The sequence below is a fragment of the Adiantum capillus-veneris genome, chromosome 21 (assembly GCF_014529385.1).
Source record: "Adiantum capillus-veneris isolate H3 chromosome 21, ASM1452938v2, whole genome shotgun sequence".
Lineage (NCBI taxonomy): Eukaryota > Viridiplantae > Streptophyta > Polypodiopsida > Polypodiales > Pteridaceae > Adiantum > Adiantum capillus-veneris.
Window position 1 is genome coordinate 114,450,823 of NC_140951.1, and position 19,265 is coordinate 114,470,087.

Here is a 19,265-nt window from a genome sequence, read left to right on the forward strand (position 1 = left end):
GGATTATGAGAGGGAGAGAGAGAGTGTGTATGGTGGAAAATCTGCACACCTCAACATAAGTAGAATGGAAAGAAACAAGCATAAAACATACTCACCATGAAATATATCCCAAACGACACAAGTATGGCACCAAGATGGAGTGTGTTGATTTCTTGCAAAAGATGAATACAATAGGTAGCATAGGGCAAGAAGATGAGAAGGGGCCAAGATCGTAGGATGCATAATGGAGGGATGGGAGTTGATGGCAAGGAATATCATGAGTGTAGCCATCATTCTTCTTCTTGACCTTCAATCTTTCACAAGTGCGTGGAGATATGGTGCTCATTTTGTGCAGAGGGTGATGGCGTTGTGATTATGTGATTAGGGTTCATGCTACTAGCATGTAGCACAAGGGTGTGTCTGTGGGTATGGGATAGTGTGCATATGGGCTAGTGTGTGTGTGTGTGTGTGTTTACAAAAGAGAAGGCATGATTTTATAGGCCAAGAGAGTGATTAGGGAAGAGGTTATGAGCAGAAGGAGTTATTACAAAGTAACCTCAGTTAGAGGTATTCCCCCAATGAGAGAGCTCCGTGTGTCCTGCTTATTGACCAATTTCCTCCTAATCGCCTTCATCACAACAAGCTTTGTCTCCATGCCACCTTCCATAGCTTGAGTCCAAGAGCTTCAGTTTAATATTTGAGAGAATCTTGATAAAATAAGAGAAAATCAAGCAATAATAGAGAGAAACCTATAAGAAATTGTATGTGTGGAGTTGGATAACCATGACTTCTTCCCATGTGAATAGATAGGCTCAACCATTTGGGCCATATCTCCCAAAGAGTAGCTCCAAAAATTATTAAAAAAATAGGGGTAGAAAGATCAGCTCAACGCCTACAACTTTTCTGTTAAAAACTTTTTAAATTTTTGGAATGATAAAATAGAGAAAAATCTTGCAAAACTATATGTCCATCTTTTCCCTTCCAAAAGTCTTCCAGGTGGTCCCCTCTTGACTCCATGTGAAAGCCTTGTGTCCACAAGTGAATTATGCTTGAATTTGATAGTATTTTGTTGCATCCAACTTCATAATGCATAAGATTCTTCTCCCTTTGACTATTGACTCTTATTCTTCACCTGTACGTCCAGTAGTTATCGTCAGGTAGAATCAGCATCCAATGAATTTTTTGTTTTCATAGGGTTTCCTACCTCTCCTTATTTCCGAGATCCAAATGTGTCAAAACCATAGCTATGTAAAAAATAAATACATATGTGTTTTTGTTTGTGATTTTCATGCATTATGTCCTTCCTCCTCTTAGGGTCCTTGAAGCCTTGCCACCAAGTGCATACCAAGAGAGAGGTGGAGAAAAAATTGAAAAGCGGCCCTCATTGTCCCTCCCCCTAAAGCTATGGGCATTTATGTCTCTAGCTCTATACTTGATTTTATTCAGTTGAGATGGAGGAGTCTCCCTCCTCAGGGATTTTCATCATAGGTGCTTGATCAAACCTCAAAAAGTACGGCTTCAATCTCCATCCATTGACACGTGTTTTGTGGAGCCTACCATCTGGGTGGTAGCAATAGTACTTCAGCCCACCTAGTCATGTAGTCCACACCCATGATGATATATAATTTACCTTATGGCTCCTTGGCAAAGGCCCAATGGCATCAATTCCCCATTTTCAAATGGTCCATAAAAGATAAAAGGATTTTGTGGCTCGTATGCGAGTTTCCTATCACCAGCTTTCTGACACTCTTTGCATGTTTCGCACCAGTGATGCATATCTCTCTGTAAACTAGGCCGCACAAACTCGACTTGTAGAACCTTCCTACTACTGATGTCAAGTGCAAAGTGCCCTCCACAACTACCATCATAACGACTTGAAATTATTTCTATGATCTCTCTAGAGAGAGGTACACGCCTAAGAATTTGATCCTTACCCTTATAGTAGAGGTCATCATTCATAAGGCGGTATTTTGTTGCCTTGCGCACAAACCACTGATTTTTGCCCTTAGTAAGATCTTTAGTACACTCTCATGTGTCCAAGAAACTCATGATTGTTAGGCATGGAATTGCTACCTTGGAAGAGACGCATATTCAACACTATAGCACCCACCACTCAAACATCTTGTAGCTTCTCTCTAGCTAGAGCATCTATTTCTTGATTTTTTGCTCGAGGGACATGATGTAATTGTACAACTTGAAACTTCCCTAAAATTTTCCTAACTTGGTGCAAATGGCCCAGCAAGCTATGGTTTTTACAAGCCCAAGTTCCTTGTGTTTGTTTTATTAAAAGCATGGCACCACCAAATACATTTAACCATTGAATACCTTGTGTCACACACCACTCTAACCCAAGAGTTAAGGCTGCATATTCTGCCTCATGTTGGAGTGGGAATCCAAGAGATGTCCAATGGAGAATACATTTTCCCCTTGCTTGTTGAAGACAAAAATGCCTGTTGTAGCTTTGTCCACTGTCCTCTTATAGGCTCCATCAAAGAGAAGAGAGTGAGCCCTCTCTATCTTAGGGACTTCAAGCACATGTGTTACTTCTTTGTCACTTGTCTTGATTTTCAGCTTCTTTTCATAGTGGTGATGAGTGAGAATGCCTCCTAGACTGGCTCTTGTGGAGCTCTCCACTTGCATTGTGTAATCAAACTCTTGCAGCCTTGTGAGCCATTTGGAAATCCTAGAAGAAACATCCATGTGCTGCATTACATAAGGTAATACTTCTTCCATTGTTAAGATTATGAATGGTTTAGACAATAAATAAGAGAAAATTTGTGGTAGCAAACATTAATGCAAGCACCATGTGCTCCACTGCCATGTATCCCTTTTCTGATGGAGTCATCGTGCGACTAGAGAAGTAGATAGGATGCATGAAAGAAGTTTGAGGATCCTTTTGCATCAATACCATCCCAAGTGTGTCATTGCCCACACTAGGGCTTACATAAAATGGCTCTTCCCACTTTGGAGGTGCAATGGTGGGAAGTGAGGCTAGAATTTGTTTTACCTCATTGAACTATTGTTCAATTTATTCACTTCAAATGAAGATCTCTTGATGGGTAACTTGTTATAAAGGGAGAACACTTGAGAGAGTAGGTGAATGAACCTACTCAAATACCTCACCTTTTGAAGAAAATAGACCAACTGATTTGTTGTGGTGGGAGAGGTAAAAGCCACCAAGGCTTGAACCTTGCTTGGGCCAGCTTCATTGCGCTTGACCTTGCTTTCTCCAATGTGGCATTTCTCCATGTTGATTTGGCCACCCAAAGCCTACAGCCTAGCTAGACCTTCATAATCTTTCTCCAAATGAAGAGAGATGGAGCTATAGATACAAAAGTCATCAATAAAAACACGAATTGATTTTCCAAAAGATTGGCTGAAAAACAAATGTCACATAAGCTGAAAAGTGGCTGGAGCATTGGTGAGACCAAAAGGCATAACTCTGTAAGAAAAACATCCCCGTGGTGTGATGAAGGTTTTCTTCTTTTGAACTTCTTCAGTGATGCTAATTTGGAAGTAGCGTGAGTAGCCATCACATACCATGTAGCACTCATGTTTGCTACCTATTGAGAATTTCATCTTGAAAAGGAAGAGGAAAATGGACCCTCTTTGTGGCTGCATTAAGGGGCTTGTAATCAACACAAACCCTCCACTTACCATTCTTCTTTGGTGTGACTACCACTGGAGAAACCCACTCTGTGTTTTCAAGAGGATAGATGAAACCTGCTTCTAGTAGTTTATTTACCTCTTTGAGCAAGGCCTCTTGTTGAATTACTCTTAGCCGCTTGAGCTTCGACACTACAGGTTTACTTCCCTCCTTGAGCTTAATGTGATGTTGAACTCCCGTGATGCCAGTAATTTTATCATATTCATCAATGAACACTGTGGTAAAATTACTTAGCATCAAAATATAATCTTCACGCTCCTTCCCACCTAACTCACTAGAGAGCATTCAATGTAGCTTACTTGATTCTACCAGAGGTTGTGTACCTGTTTTCTCCCCTTGGTTTGATGATGATGCATCAGGTTTCTCCATCTTCTTAGGGTCCTTGAGAATGACCCCCATCACCTCAATGCTACTATTGCTTTCTTCAGTCACTATTGACTCCTCCTCTGTTGAAGAGTCACTACTACTAGAAAACTCATCCATAGAGGTTTCTAGATCCATGTCGTGTTGCCGACCTGTCTTCATGTCATAAAGTATTGGCTTCCTTTTGGGATCCTTCATCTAGATTATGCCAGTGTCCAGTCCTGCTTAGCTCTCATAGCCATAAGCCAAGGCCTCCCTAGAATGATAGGATAGCCCTCCCCTTTGTGTGGCATGACAAAATGTCCACTTCTACCTCGGTGTTGAACGCCTTTATCCTATCTGCATTTATAACACCAACACATTGAACTTTTACATATTTGCCATTTTGGCTTGGCATGGTGCCGGCCTACTCACCTCTAAACCCAAATGATGCATCATTTTTTCACTCATGATGGATATTTGTGCACCACCATCGATGTAGATATTGGAGATGTGTTGCCCTTTGATGTGAGCATCCATCACTGGTAGTATGTCATCTAGATTCCTCCCAGTGATAGCCCAAGCTATCTTTGGCCTTGGTTTTCTTGTGCTAACCATCTTTGTCCATTGTCTCCTCACCTTAGGTGCTAGGTGGAGTAATTAGGGCCAGGTGATTTTTGGGCCCTGCACAGAAACATCCTAAACCAAATTACATGGTTTAGAACATTCACCCAAAGAGAAATCTACAATGTCAATTTTACATTGTGATTTGGACGGCTTTGCTAGATTTCCCTCTAGTTTTCATCTTTTCTTCCTTTTGGGAAGATTCACCAAGCCTAGCATGCTTTACCCCCATTTCATCTACTCCTTTAACCTTGGTATTACCTTTTGCCACTCCCTTGATATCCTCCTCCACTTTCTCCTTCCCTTACTTTCAAGACTAATGACACTTATTACTGCTAGGTTGCCGACTGGTGGTGGGGTTAAGGGTGGAATAAGAGGTTGTGGTGGTAGTGGTGGATGTGGTTGAAGGGGTGGTTGTAGGATTTTCATGGGTGGTTGAAGGATGTGGTTGAATGGGTGGTTGTAGTATTTTCATGGGCGGTGCTTGTAATGGTGCCCTCAGTGGTGGTGGTCTTACTCTCGGTGGGTGAAATCTGGTTTTGTCTGGTTCCTCTGTTGAAATTCTACCTCCTTGGGTGTGGGCAGTAATACGTGCCATGGCCATCTTCCCCATAATTATAGTAGTGGTATTCTTGGTTTTGCCTTTATTGTCCTCTCCCTTGCTCTTGATTGCGGATGTGTGTATGCCCTTGTTGCACCAAATGCACATATAGATTTTCAAGATGAGTAGTGATGCAACTCAACATGTCTTGCTGCTCTTCTGATGCCTCTTATGGTTGGGTTCTCTGAGTGAATATTGCAGTTACTAGGGCTAGTCGGACTGAGCTTGATTCCTCTGACTCATTGACTCTCTCTTGCATGCACAACTTCTTGTCTTTAAGGTGGGCTACTTTCACTGTCAACTCATATGTTGCAGGGAATCTCCCCTTCACCTTCTCTTTAAGCGGCAACCACATGCCAACAATGAAATGGTCCTTCTTCAGGATATTAGGTGCTCCTTCACCTTCCTCCAGTGACGCAACCACATCGCTCCCACAAATCCACAAACTTGGATTTGTAAGTGGCATACTCTAGCAGACCTCTCTGCTTTAACCTTGCAGCATTTTCCATAACTTTTCTGAGGTTGTGCTGCCTCCACCAAAATTCTTCACAAAGGCAGCATGTAGTAAGCCGTTTCAAATTTGGGTGCCCAAAACATCATCTACAATACCACAGAAGGTTTCAAAGTTACAAACACAAAGAAGAGCATCTTCGAGTAGGGAACCTAACACAAGATGGATTTGGAGGAAAAAGGAGCACTTATATTCTCCGCAAACTGTAAAACCGATGAAGCAGTGGAGAGTTAAGTCTGAAAACACTCAACCACAAAAACTCACCAAAGAAAAACCAAAATACCAATGGAGAGTTAAACCTCAACAACCGTCATCATAGATACTGATAGCTCAAGAAATCGGTGTGCCAAAGAAACCTGACGGTACAATAAAGCAAAGAGCACACAAGCTACAAGATTTGCTCTTTGGGAAACAGCAACAGGAAACCTCGACCACATAAACCCTTGAGTTAATTACTCAAGACCCAACTATTGCACAGCATAATGGTTTGAATTGCATTGATCTTCAAAGCATGGTAGAGCCAACCAAGGCTATGCATAGACACGATTGTTCAACCCATGCACACAGTCGTCGTGGAGTACGCCATCTAGGAGGGGTAGAAGGGAACTAAGTATAAGGGCATTGTTTGAAGGGAGAGGAAATTTTTTGATGTGAACGTGTGATTTTTTGCAAAATTACTTAATAATGCCCTTACAAAATCATCAATAGGGGAAATTTAAGTGATAACATCTCCCCGATGAGTGTAAATATTATATATACTATCAAAGAATCATTTAAAAATAGTCTTTTTGCCTTATTTTCATCATTTTTCTTAATATTGGGACTTAAAAATAGAGAAATCCACCAAAAGCAAGAAATGAGTGTTTCTCAATGGATTTTCTTCATTATTGATTTTTCACTTTTCTTTTTTAGCGTATTTTATAATTTTCTTTGATTTTTCAATAAACATGTCAAAAATTAATAATAAATAGCAAATGAGCTCAGATGGAGAAACTGAAAATACGTTGATTATTAGAAGGACAAGGCAAACATGCACAAAAAAATTCAATTGAATCGACAGATGGAAGCGGGAAGCCTAAATTAGGCTGCCAATGCCTACTTTTGCAAATTCTTGCAGTATGAGCTCACGAAATTCGATTGAATTTTTTTTTTGTGTCTAACATAGATTTCACGGATTAGTAGGACTAACAGGGTAATTTGGGAAAAAATAGTTTGGGAAGTCCGAGTATGGATATCCAAGGTACCCCAAAATCACATCATTTCCACGAGTCACTCTTGGAGGAGAGCTCTCTGCCTTCTTCGTGCGCGATTTTCAGAGTCCACAATCGTCCATTTACAGCGCTATCTCACACAAGACATGAGGGGTAAGTTCTAAGCTTATCAATGAACAATTCTACATGGCCGGGTAGCAAGTCAAGGCTCAGAAAAAAACCCTAGAAACCCAACAGTGCACGAAGTCCTACGACACAAAATTGACCATAGCGGCCTGTCAGCTCAACTAAATTGGACAAGACTTGAACTGTAGCATGCCTATATATAATAAAATACTTCTATATCACCAGATGACTAGTTGGCAAGGGTCGACGGGTCCCAAGTAGATGATCTAGGTTTTTGTCATATGCTAGAATTGGATTTTGACTCCACAGGCAGCTTATAGACTGGGTCTATACACAATGTACCTGGATGATTTCATAAAAGCAATCAAGGCAAGCTCTCAAATAGCAAAAAATAGCTCGAAGGCTACAAAGGATCAAATTTGACATATGAAATCAAACTGACTCCAAATGGGCCAAACCTGGATGGGTAGCATCAGGACTATGTAGCGGACAAGTCCATAGCTTCAAAAGTGACTAACCAACTCTACAGGCCATCTAGTTACAAAAATTGGTGATTTCGGAGTCGACAAGAGTACGAAGTGATGCCAACACGACCGAACTTTACCAAATTCATTCTAGGACTTGTTTTAGATGTATTGAATATGTCTAGATCATCAAATTGTCAAGTCTTGCAAAAAAAAGACTGTTGTAAATAATCACGATTGTTTACTTTTGTGCTTGTTTGGCTTGAAAATGATCTCTTCAGTTCACCTATCATTTATACACATCTAATACATGTCACATGTCAAGCATGAGCCAAAATGATCAAGAAAAACTTTGAATTTGTCAAAAAATGCACCAAAGTCTCTTCAATCCAATTTTTGAGTTAACTGTCATATTTTTTGAGTTAACTGTCACATTTTTTGATCCAAATCACACCCCCATATCTCATACACAGAGTCTACATCATGCCTAGAACCAAGTTACAACAAGAAATGTACATTTTGATGAAAAAATTAATAAATGCGGTTATCTACTTTCTTGCCAAAATGGGTGAAATCTGCAACTTTGACCTACTGGGAGCAAAGAACATAATGTTCCAAGTCCACTGATCAAGTTTGAGCAAGTTTGGATCTCTAAAACTCAAAATCTCTTCATATCTACTGTTTTAGAGTCTAAAAGCCTAAATCTGGCACCATTACCACCCAGTGCACTCAAATGAGCTCACACTTCACTCAAAGTACCTAAATGCCATATGTTTCAAGCCTATGATGTCAAAAATGCAAAAAGTTGGGAAAAATTTCCAGTTTTGTAAATAATTGCGATTATTCACTTTTGTTGCAATTTTTACCTGAACTGCATGATTTTGGTCTCTACATGTTTTTATGCATCTATGCATGCTCCAAGATTGATTTGAAGCAAAATGGACGTCTTTTGTCAGCAATTCAGACTCAGGGCATTTCAAAGCGGAATTTGCAGAATTTTCTAACTTTGACACTGTATTCACTTAACATGAGCAGTGCAAGCTGCTGAGAAGGCAAAGAAAAGGGTGGCAAGGTGGCAATCATGGTGATAGATAGATAGATAGAGGGAGAGATAGTAAGCCTAATAGTGCGTTCTCTAGAGGTGACTCATAGACACAGAGACTTTGCTAACGTGTGTGTGTGTGGCGATCAGTGGATTCAAGGTGTAGACATAGCTTCTTCACATAGTGCAAATTCCCAAAATGCTACACTAAATCCCCTCTCTCATGATGCAAGTGTTGCCAATCCCTCCCATCAAAATGCTACCAAGTGCTGACCCCCCCGGATAGTGACCTCTCAATGCCTTTTTATAGGTGTTGGCTGCGTTAGGTTAGGGTAATCTGATTAGGTTTAGGATCCTAACCAGGGGAGACAAAGCAAGGTGGTGGGTCCTAGATGGTTGACCCTTGCTTTGTCTTGGGAATTTTAAAAATGAAAACTCTTAGGTGGGCCTTTGTGGCCATCACCTAGAGAGAGGTGATAATTTACAAATTGGGATTTTTACAAGATTTGGTGCAAAACTGGGAAAATGATTACAACCTACGGATTTTACTGAAGAGGGCATCATGGATGAGATGTTGGTGAACGGCGGGCTTAGCTGGTGCATCGATAGCGCCTTCGTCAATTTCGGGGCCGCCGGCCGGGGCATGCCTTTGGCGTCTTTTCTTGTTTCGGTGTTGGTAACGCGCAACTTGGCCTCTTCTTCTTTTTGTTGATGACATCGATTATTCGGTTTTCTTTTTTTTCTTTGATGTGTGCGTATGGCGTACGGGTGTTTTTTTGAATATGTGTGTGCATGTGTGAGGTTGTGTGCTATATATGTGAGTGCGTGTGTTCGGCGGCAAGAGTGTGTGTGTGTGTGAACAATAGCATAATAAGATTTATATTTACATATATATATTTTTTTAATGGTGCTCTACGCATGGAAACAAAGAGAGAGAAAACGAGAATGAGAGAGAGGGAGGGAGCGGGTGCTGGGCGAGGGGAGGGAAGAGTGTGTGTGTGTATGTGTGTGTGTAAGGGGGGTGTGTGTGCGTATTTAGAGAGAGAGAGAGAGAGAGAAAGAGAGAGAGAGAGAGAGAGAGAGAGAGAGAGAGAGGGCGAGATGGTGAGCGAGCTAGGGGAGGGGAGTGTGTGTGTATGTGGTGTGAATAAGAGGGAGAGAGAGAGAGAGAGAATGACTCTGAGATGTTGCACCCGCATGGGCCGAGAGCGCGAGAGAGAGAGAGGCGAGATGGTGGGCTCGCGGGCTTGCATGGCCAATCCGTCAGAGGGCGAGAGGGGGGGGGGGGCAAGGTCAACGGGTGGGGTTAGGGTGGCGGCCCGCCAGAGGAGGGGATGAGGGTGGTGTGTTGGTGTGTGTGCATATAGAGAGTGAGAGAGAGAGGCTTCGAGCATGGTGGGTTCCTACACCGAGGGGAAGAGAGAGAGAGAGAGAGAGAGAGAGGGGGGGGGGGGGGGGGAGAAGAGAGAGAGGGTATGTGTGAGTGAATTAAGAGAGAGAGAGAGAGAGAGAGAGAGAGAGAGAGAGAGAGAGAGAGAGAGAGAGAGAGAGATTCTACTCCATACACCCACGGGGCTGCTTACACACACGCACACACACAGCAAATCAAGGGAGGGAGAGGTAGTGAGAGAGAGATAGTGAGGAAAAGAGAGAGAGAAAGAGAGAGTGCGTGGTGGCCCGCCGGTGGGAGGAAAACAAAAGGGGAGAGTGAGGTCGAGTGAGTGTGGACGAGAGGGAAGAGGGAGGTGTGAGGTATGGCGGCCCGCCGGTGGAGTATGGACGAGCAAGAGGTAAGAGAAGGAGGAAATAAAAAAATGTGAAAGTGTGTGTGTGTATAAATAATGCAAGAGAGAGATTGACTCCGGTTCATGCATGGCAGCCCGCCACTGGAAGAAAGACAACCACAACTTGGTTTATGCACCCGCGGAGCTAGGTGACACAGGAGCAAGGGTAATAGAGATGGTGGTGGATTGGCGGAGCCAAGCAGGAGAGAGAGAGGCCTCTGTCTTCTGGTGATAATGGAGAGAGGTGTGGACAAGTTGGTGGCAACCCGCCGGTGGTTAAGCATAGAGGGGGTGGTGAATGTCTAAAAGAAACAACTTTTTATCGTTTTTTTTCCGGTAATGTGCTCTCCCCTACTTGGGGTTGGTTCTTGCGGCCGCGGTTTTGAAAACCAACCGCCGTCATTAGCCCTCCTGTCTAGCTAGAGGCATTCATGCTTCTAGCCCTACCTCTGATTCTTTAGTAGTGGAGTTGGAGGGTTCCCCTTCTTATGGAATATCTAGCATGAAGTCTGGGTCAAACCTTAGAAAATACCTCTTTAGCCTCCATCCATTGACTCTAGTCATGTGAATTCTCCCATATGCTTCCATCAACTTATAACTTTCGTTGTCGTAGCTCCTTTTGACAATCCTTAAGCCCTTGATTGAAGGTGAGCCGGCGTCGCTCTACGTGCGCTGCATAGTGATTGATTGCATCCTCCCTATCTAATTGGAGCCTTTCCAGATATAGGATGTGGTGGTGGAGAATGACAATTGGGAACTGTAATTGGCTAGCCATGACTCACAAGCTGGCTATCTGTACCTCAATGGGTAGAATGGCCTCCTTTCCATAGACTAGATGAAAAGGGGTGAAACCTAATGATGTTCGGAATGTTTTTTGGTAGGCCCATAGAGTGGCCATGAGATGTTTACTCCAATCACCTGTGTGGTTATTCACCTACTTTGTGATGATTTTACAGATCATGCCGTTTACCTTTTCCACTAGGCCATTGCACTGTGGATAGTATGGTGTGAATGTCGACGTGTAATGCCTAACTTTTTCATCATTTCTCCCACCAGGTCGTCTCTGAAACCTGGTCCCCTATCAAAAATTTACTCAAGAGGAGTGCCAAAACGGCAACAGATGTGCTCAAATATGAACCTTGCTACCTCTTGGGCTGTAATGCATGTGGTGGCTATTGCTTCTGCCCCTCGGGTCATGTAGTCTACACCAACTAGAATGTATAGTTTACCTGATTGGGCCCTTGGTAGAGGACCAATTGCATCTATTCCCCATTTTTCAAACGGACCATAAGAGATGATAGGAGTCTGTGGCTCATAGGTTAGTGTATGTGTTAGGAAATATGACGTAGCTAAATAGATATTTGAGTAGATTACTTAATGGAGAGAGATAGATTTCACACACAAGAGATTATAGAGTAGAGAGAGAGAGAGAGAGAGAGAGAGAGAGAGAACACATGATATACGTGGTTCACCCAATGTGGGCTACGTCCACGGGAAAGCATCCACTCAATGGCTATAGTACTTCAAAACAAGAAGTAGTTTACAAAGGGATTATACCCTTAATAGAGCTCCCGCATTGCTTCACTCTCACCACCTCACACCCACCTTGTTGCATCAACTTCACACTATGAAATGTGTGTAGAAATGGCCTCCTTTTATAGCCCAAAAAGGCCGCCCTCTCTCATAAGAGGCAGCCATGTGTAGCCGCCCTTGTGTAGATAAGTCCAAATCGAACCCTCCAATCCGCCCAGGTGTGGCCGCCCTTGAGAAGACAAGTCCACTTTTGAATTCGACCACCAACCATTAACTTCCGACTACCGGCCTCCGGCCATTGACTACCGGCCACACTGGCCAACCGGCCAACTGATCGGTCGTTTTCTGACCACTTTCCGGCTACCGCCCGGCCATAATATTCTGACGAAAATAAATATTCCGGCGTAAAAATTTTGGTTTTCGACGAGTGATTTTTATTTCCGACGAGTGATTTTCCTTCACGCACGATGGCTTCTCTTCATAATGGACGCCTTACAAATGTGTGTTTTTACCACAAAAAATTACAAGGGGTAAATCAAGCTCCATACTTAACAATCTCCCACTTGGAGACTGATCTCCAAACCAAATCTGTGATTGCTTTCCATCTTGGCTTCTTATCCTTGAATGTCGATTGAAGATAAGCAAAAGCTCAACTTCTCCTTGTTGACCACCTTTGTAAACATGTCTGCAGGATTTTCACTTGTATGCACCTTTCCTAGCTTTAGCTGTCCCTCTTCCAAAAGAGTGCATATCAAGTGATATCTCACCTCAATGTGCTTTGTCCTTGAATAAAAGTCTGAGTTCTTTGCAATATGGATAACGCTTTGGCTATCACTGTACAAGACACAATTGTCTTGTTTGAATCCAAGCTCTTCTAAGAATCTGTGAAGCCACACAATTTATTTGCTTGCCTCCGTGATTGCTACATACTCTGCTTCCGTGGTAGAAAGTGAGATCAATTTCTACAGCTTTGAAGCCCAGCAAGCTGCTGTGCCTCTAAGTGTGAAGACATAGCCAGTATTGCTCCTTTGAGTATCTTTGTCACCTACCATATCTGCATCAACATACCCTTCTAGAAAAATATCAGTTCCTCCAAAATACAGAGCATTTGTTGTTGTCCCTTTTAGATACCTAAGTATCCACTTCACAGCTTGCCAACCAGTGTTCTTTACCTGGGTTGTCCATGAACCTACTCACAACTCCCACTGCATGTGCAATATCTGGCCTTGTCCAAACCATAGCACACATTAGATAACCTACCGCTGCAGCATATGGAACTTTAGACATATAGGCTATCTCCTCTTGTGTCTTTGGACACATATCCTTCGTTAGTTTAAAGTGATGAGCCAAAGGTGTAGAAACTGGTTTTGCATTTTGCATTGTAAACCTTTCTAGTACCTTCTTGATATAGTCCCCTTGAGATAGCTTTATTGTCTTCTTCGTCATGTCCCTTGATATTTTCATACCAAGTATCCTCTTTGCAGCACCTAAATCTTTCATTGAAAAAGATTTAGACAGCTTCTCTTTTAGGTCTTTGATGTCCTGCATGTTAGCGCTTGCAATCAGCATGTCATCAACATACAACATTAGGATGATGAACTTCCCATCTCCCAAATTCTTCATGTAGACACAATGATCTGAGTTGCATCTTCTGAATCCATGATCTAACATCCATCGATCGAACTTCAAGTACCATTGTCTTGATCTTGCTTTAATCCATACAAGCTTTTCTTTAATCTGCAAATCATTTTCTCCTTACCTTTTACTTCATACCCCTTTGGTTGAAGCATGTAAATTTCCTCCTCTAGTCACCGCGAGGGAATGCCGTATTTACATCCATTTGCTCAAGATTTAGATCATGAGTAGCCACAAGGCTTAAGCCAATCCTAATTGAGTTCTTTGTTTTTCTTTCATTTCTTGAATTTTGAAATTTTACCTTCTTTTGTTTACCATAAACACAATCTTCACAGAACTCTAAGTCCATTCTTTCAAACATGGTAGAAGCTTCTTCGTTTGAAGGATTTGCATTCCTTTGGCACTCATATGCCCAAGCCGGTAGTGCCACACCGCATTGTCAACTGCTCTAGTTGCTGCAAAAGCTGAAGGTTGCATGCTGCTAGTACACAAGTAAAGTGTACCGACCTTTTCTCCCTTGGCAACCACCAAAGATCCCTTTGAGATCTTCCATCATTTGTTTCCGAATGCAATGTTGTGACCTTCATCGTCCAATTGTCCTGTAGAAATCGATTTTTTTCGAAGAGAAGGAACATGCCTAACATCTTTAAGCTTCCATTCATTTTCGTTAGCAGTTTTGACAGAAACTGTACCTTTGCTGACAATCTCACAAGCTTCATCATCTCCCAAGTATACATACCCAAAATTACCTTTGGTGTAATCTTGGAAATGTTGCTTGTGTGGTGTCGCATGGAATGAAGCCCCGGAATCTACTATCCAGGAATTAGACACATTCTCTAATGAAAGAATTAGAGCATCTTGCTCTACTTTACCTGCCACATTGACCTCCGATGTTGGCTTGTTGTCTTGAGACTCAGTCTCCTTCTTCTTCTTTGACCAGCAATCCTTCTTGACGTGGCCCTTCTTGCCGCAGTTCCAACATTCAAGAACTGACTTTGTGCGTGACTTGCTCGGTCTTGAGAGATCACGACCCTTTTGGTTTTTGAACCTCTCCTTAGGCCTTCCTCTTGTTTCCACTGACAGTGCAAGACTTGATGATTCTCCTGTGCTTCTCCTTCATATTTCCTCGCTTAGGATAACACCCACAACATCATCAAACTTAAGAGTATTTGTGCTAGAAATAGAATTACTTACAGCCATCACAAGGCTGTCCCAACTATCCGGCAGAGATGATAGTATAAGAAGAGCTCGCACTTCGTCATCAAAATTGATTTTCACCGATCGAAGTTGACTTATGTTAAAGTCATTCAGGTGTTCTGCAACTCAACCATTCTCTGCCATCTTTAGATTGAACAAGTGCTTCATAAGAAATACCTTATTGAATGCTGATGGTTTCTCATAGAAGTCGTTAAGTGACTTCATCAAGTACTCCGTGGTCTTCATCTCTAAAACATTGAAGGCCACCATTCATGCCAAGCTTAACCGGATTGTTCCCAGTGCCTTTTGATCAAGGACAATCCATGCTTCATCTGCCATTGTTGCGGGCTTCTTGGCAAGACCGCCTAGTGGCAAATAGAGGTCCTTCTGGTAGAGATAGTCTTCAATCTGTATCTTCCAATGTTGGTAGTTTTTTCCGTTGAACTTCTCAATCTTGAGCTTCCCTTCCTCCGCCATAACTCCCACTCAATTCAAGGAATCCTTTTCTTGAGATAATTTAGCTACGAGCAAACCTTGCTCTGATACCAATTGTTAGGAAATATGACGTAGCTAAATAGATATTTGAGTAGAATACTTAATGGAGAGAGATAGATTTCACACACAAGAGATTATAGAGTAGAGAGAGAGAGAGAGAGAGAGAGTACACATGATATACGTGGTTCACCCAATGTGGGCCACGTCCATGGGAAAGCAACCACTCAATGGCTTTAGTACTTCAAAACAAGAAGTAGTTTACAAAGGGATTATACCCTTAATAGAGCTCTCGCCTTGCTTCACTCTCACCACCTCACACCCACATTGTTGCATCAACTTCACACTATGAAATGTGTGTAGAAATGGCCTCCTTTTATAGGCCAAAAGGGCTATCCTCTCCCATGAGAGGCAGCCATGTGTAGCCGCCCTTGTGTAGATAAGTCCAAATCGGACCCTCCAATCTGCCCATGTGTGGCTGCCCTTGAGAAGACAAGTCCACTTTTGAACTCGGCCACCAGCCACCGGCCATTGACTACCAGCCACCGGCCAGCCGGTCAACCGATCGGTCGTTTTTCGACCACTTTCCAGCTATCGTCCGGCCATAATATTGCGGCAAAAAGGAATATTCAAGCGATTGATTTTTATTTTCGGCGAGTGATTTTGTTCACGTACAATGGATTCTCCTCATAGTGGGTGCCTTACAAATGTGCATGTTTACCACAAAAAATTACAAGGCGTAAATTAGGCTCCATACTTAATAGTACGAATCACTGGACACTTGACATGCCTTGCATGTTTTACACCAATGATGCACATCCTTGTTCAGACTAGGCCAAGAGAATCCTACCTGTAGAATCTTCCTACTAGTGATATCTAAAGCAAAATGACCACCACGGACACCATCATGGAAACTTGAGATTACCTGCGTGATCTCACTGGAGGTTGGTACTCGCCTGAGAATTTGATCCTTGCCTTTACAATACAAGTGGTTGTTTACAAGGCATTATCTTGTAGCCACCACTATTTCTAGCCCTTAGTGTACCCTTCAGGACATTCTCCTATATCTAAGAAGCTGATGATGTCCGGCATAGCATCGCTACCTTGAAAGAGGGGTAGTTTAAGTTTAATTGCTCCTATGGGAACGTCTTGTATTTTTTCCTTGGCTAGAGTATCTGCCTATTGATTTTCTGTCCTAGGGACATGAAATAGTTGCATTGCTTCAAAATTTCTTAAAAGATCCTTAACTTGGCATAGTTGACCAAGTAAAACCTAATTTTTACAAACCCAAGTGCCGTTTATTTGCTTTATCAAAAGTAGAGCACTGCCAAACACATTTAGGCGCTGAATCCGTGGCAAAAATACGCTGTTCTAATCCAAGAATTAAAGCCACGTACTATGCTTCATCGTTGGAGTGGGAGTGTAACAGCTGCCTAATGGAGAATACCCTCTCCTGATGCTCGTTGAAAATGACAATGCCAGCTGTAGACTGGTCCATTGTTCTCTTGTATGCTCCATCAAAGAAAAGAGAGTGAGCTCTTTCTAGCTTAGGACTTTCTACCATTGGTGTCTCTTCTTTTCCTTCCGTGTTGACCTTGAGCTTCTTCTCATAGTGAAGATGAGTAAGAATACCTCCTATACTGGCCCTGGTGGAGTTTTCTACCTGCATGGTGTACTCAAACTCTTGTAATCTAACCAGCCATTTAGAGATCGTAGATGAGACATCCATGTGTCGCATTACATACGGAAAAACCTCCTCCATTGTCAGAACTACAAAGGGCCTAGGTAAAAGATAAGAGCGGAACTTTGTAGTAGCAAACATTAATGTGAGCACCATGTGCTCTACTGCGGTGAATCCCTTTTCTAATGGGGTCATGACACGACTAGAGAAGTAGATAGGATGCATGGAAGAAGTTTGGGGGTCCTTTTGCATTAGTACGGCTCCAAGTGTATCACTTACTACACTGGGGTTCACATAAAATGGCTCGTCCCATCTGGGGGGTGAAATGGTGGGAAGCGTGGCTAGGATTTTCTTCACCTTGGTAAACTCCTACTCATTTTCTTCACTCCATGAGAAGACATCTTTATGGGTGATTTGTTGTAGAGGAAGAACCACCGAGATAGCAAGTGAATGAACCTGCTTAAATATCTTACCTTCTGAAGGAAAGAGACCAACTTCTTAGCTGTGGTGCGTGATGACAAAGATACCAAAGCCTGAATCTTGCTAGGGTTAGCTTCAATGCCTTCTGCTGAAATTACATGGCCAAGGAGAGTGACCTTGCTTTCACCAATGTGACACTTATCCACGTTGAGCTGGCCACCCAAGGTTTGCAGCTTGGTCAAGCTATCATAGACTTTGCTCAAATGGAGGGAGCGTGAACTATAGATGCAAAAATCATCTATGAAGACTCGTATTGATGTTCCAAAGTATGGTTGTAAGACAAAAGTCACATAGTGCTGGAATGTGGCAGGAGCGTTGGTGAGGCCAAAAGGCATCACTCTGTAAGCAAAGCATCCCCAGGGTGTTATGAAAGTTGTCTTTTTCTAGTCTTCTTCTGCAATAATAATTTGAAAGTAGCTTGAGTAGCCATCACATACTGTGTAGCGCTCATGACTTGCATTGAGAATTTCATCTTGGAATGGGAGGGGAAAATGATCCCTCTTTGTGGCTGCATTGAGAGGTTTGTAGTCTCCACAGACTCTCCACTTGCCATTCTTCTTTGGTGTGACTACCACTGGAGAGACCCACTCTGAGTCTTCGATGGGGTAAATGAAACCTGCCTGTAGCAAATTCCTCACCTCTTTGAGTAGTGCTTCTTGCTGTATTTCCCCAAGCCTTTTGAGCTTTTGCACTACGGGTTTACTTCCTTCCTTAGTCTTATGCGGTGTTGTACCACTGTGATTCCTGTGATCTTATCATAAGCATCAATGAAAAATGTGGTGAAGTTACCTAGCATGGAGACATATTCCTTCCTCTCTTCACCGGTTAACTCATTGGAGAGCATCCGATGTAACTTACTTGTATCCTTCAAGGATTGCGTACATGATGGTCCCTCTTGGTTTGCCGGTGGTGCTTCAGATTGTTGAAGGGGATTGGGGAGCACCACAGACGGAGAGTGAGAGAGAGAGAAGGAGACACACGACACACATATATGGGTGGGGAGACTCAATAGAGTGAGCAGCCCCCTATACACTTATGCTATGTATAAGGTATACAAGTCAGTGGGCGCCCATACTCTGGGCGGTCGGGCAAGGCACAGACGCCTATACCCCAACAACCTCCCACTTAAAGGCGACTGTGCCTTTAAGCAAGAGAACCTAGTCTAAAGACTACAAAAGGCGAGAGAAAACCGCTCTCAACCGATGCCCACTGGCTGGCTGTGATCGTGTGCATCCGGCTAACCTGCTCCCGTGTAAGTCCATACACCACTAGACGTACCGCACACGTACTGCAAGTATGTACGCAATACCTGCATATCTCCCTCGTGCACTATGCCATCATCAGTCAACAAATGACTGACAACCCCAACTGCAAATGCTCCCACTACAGCTGCGATATCCGGTCTCAAGATCAGTATCTCATACATGAGACCACCGAATGCCGATGCAATGCTAGCGGGCCCTGCTAGCTCTACGGAGCATGCATCAACATATATATCCCTGGAAATAGGCATCTCTGACTGACAAGGTGTGTCAGCCACATGCATCTCCTGACTGTCCACAAAATACGCATCAACCTGTCGTGCAACCTCAGAGCAAACCAGCTGCTCTAGGTGTCTGTTGGAAGACATATCCTGCACAACTATATCCCCATGCTCACTTTCGAGCATAGAAAGGAACGATTGCATAATCACTGACGTCTCAGCCTCCTCTGCAATCATCCACTGCAAACATGACCACTCAATCTGCTGTGACTCACTAGAGCTCTCATGCTCTAACTCCGTATGCATAGACTCTTGCACAACGTCCTCCTGTCGTGACTCACTAGAGCAAGACCGCTCTACCTGTCTATTCTGCATAGAAGTATCTCGCACAACTGACTCTCTGCTTTGCTCAG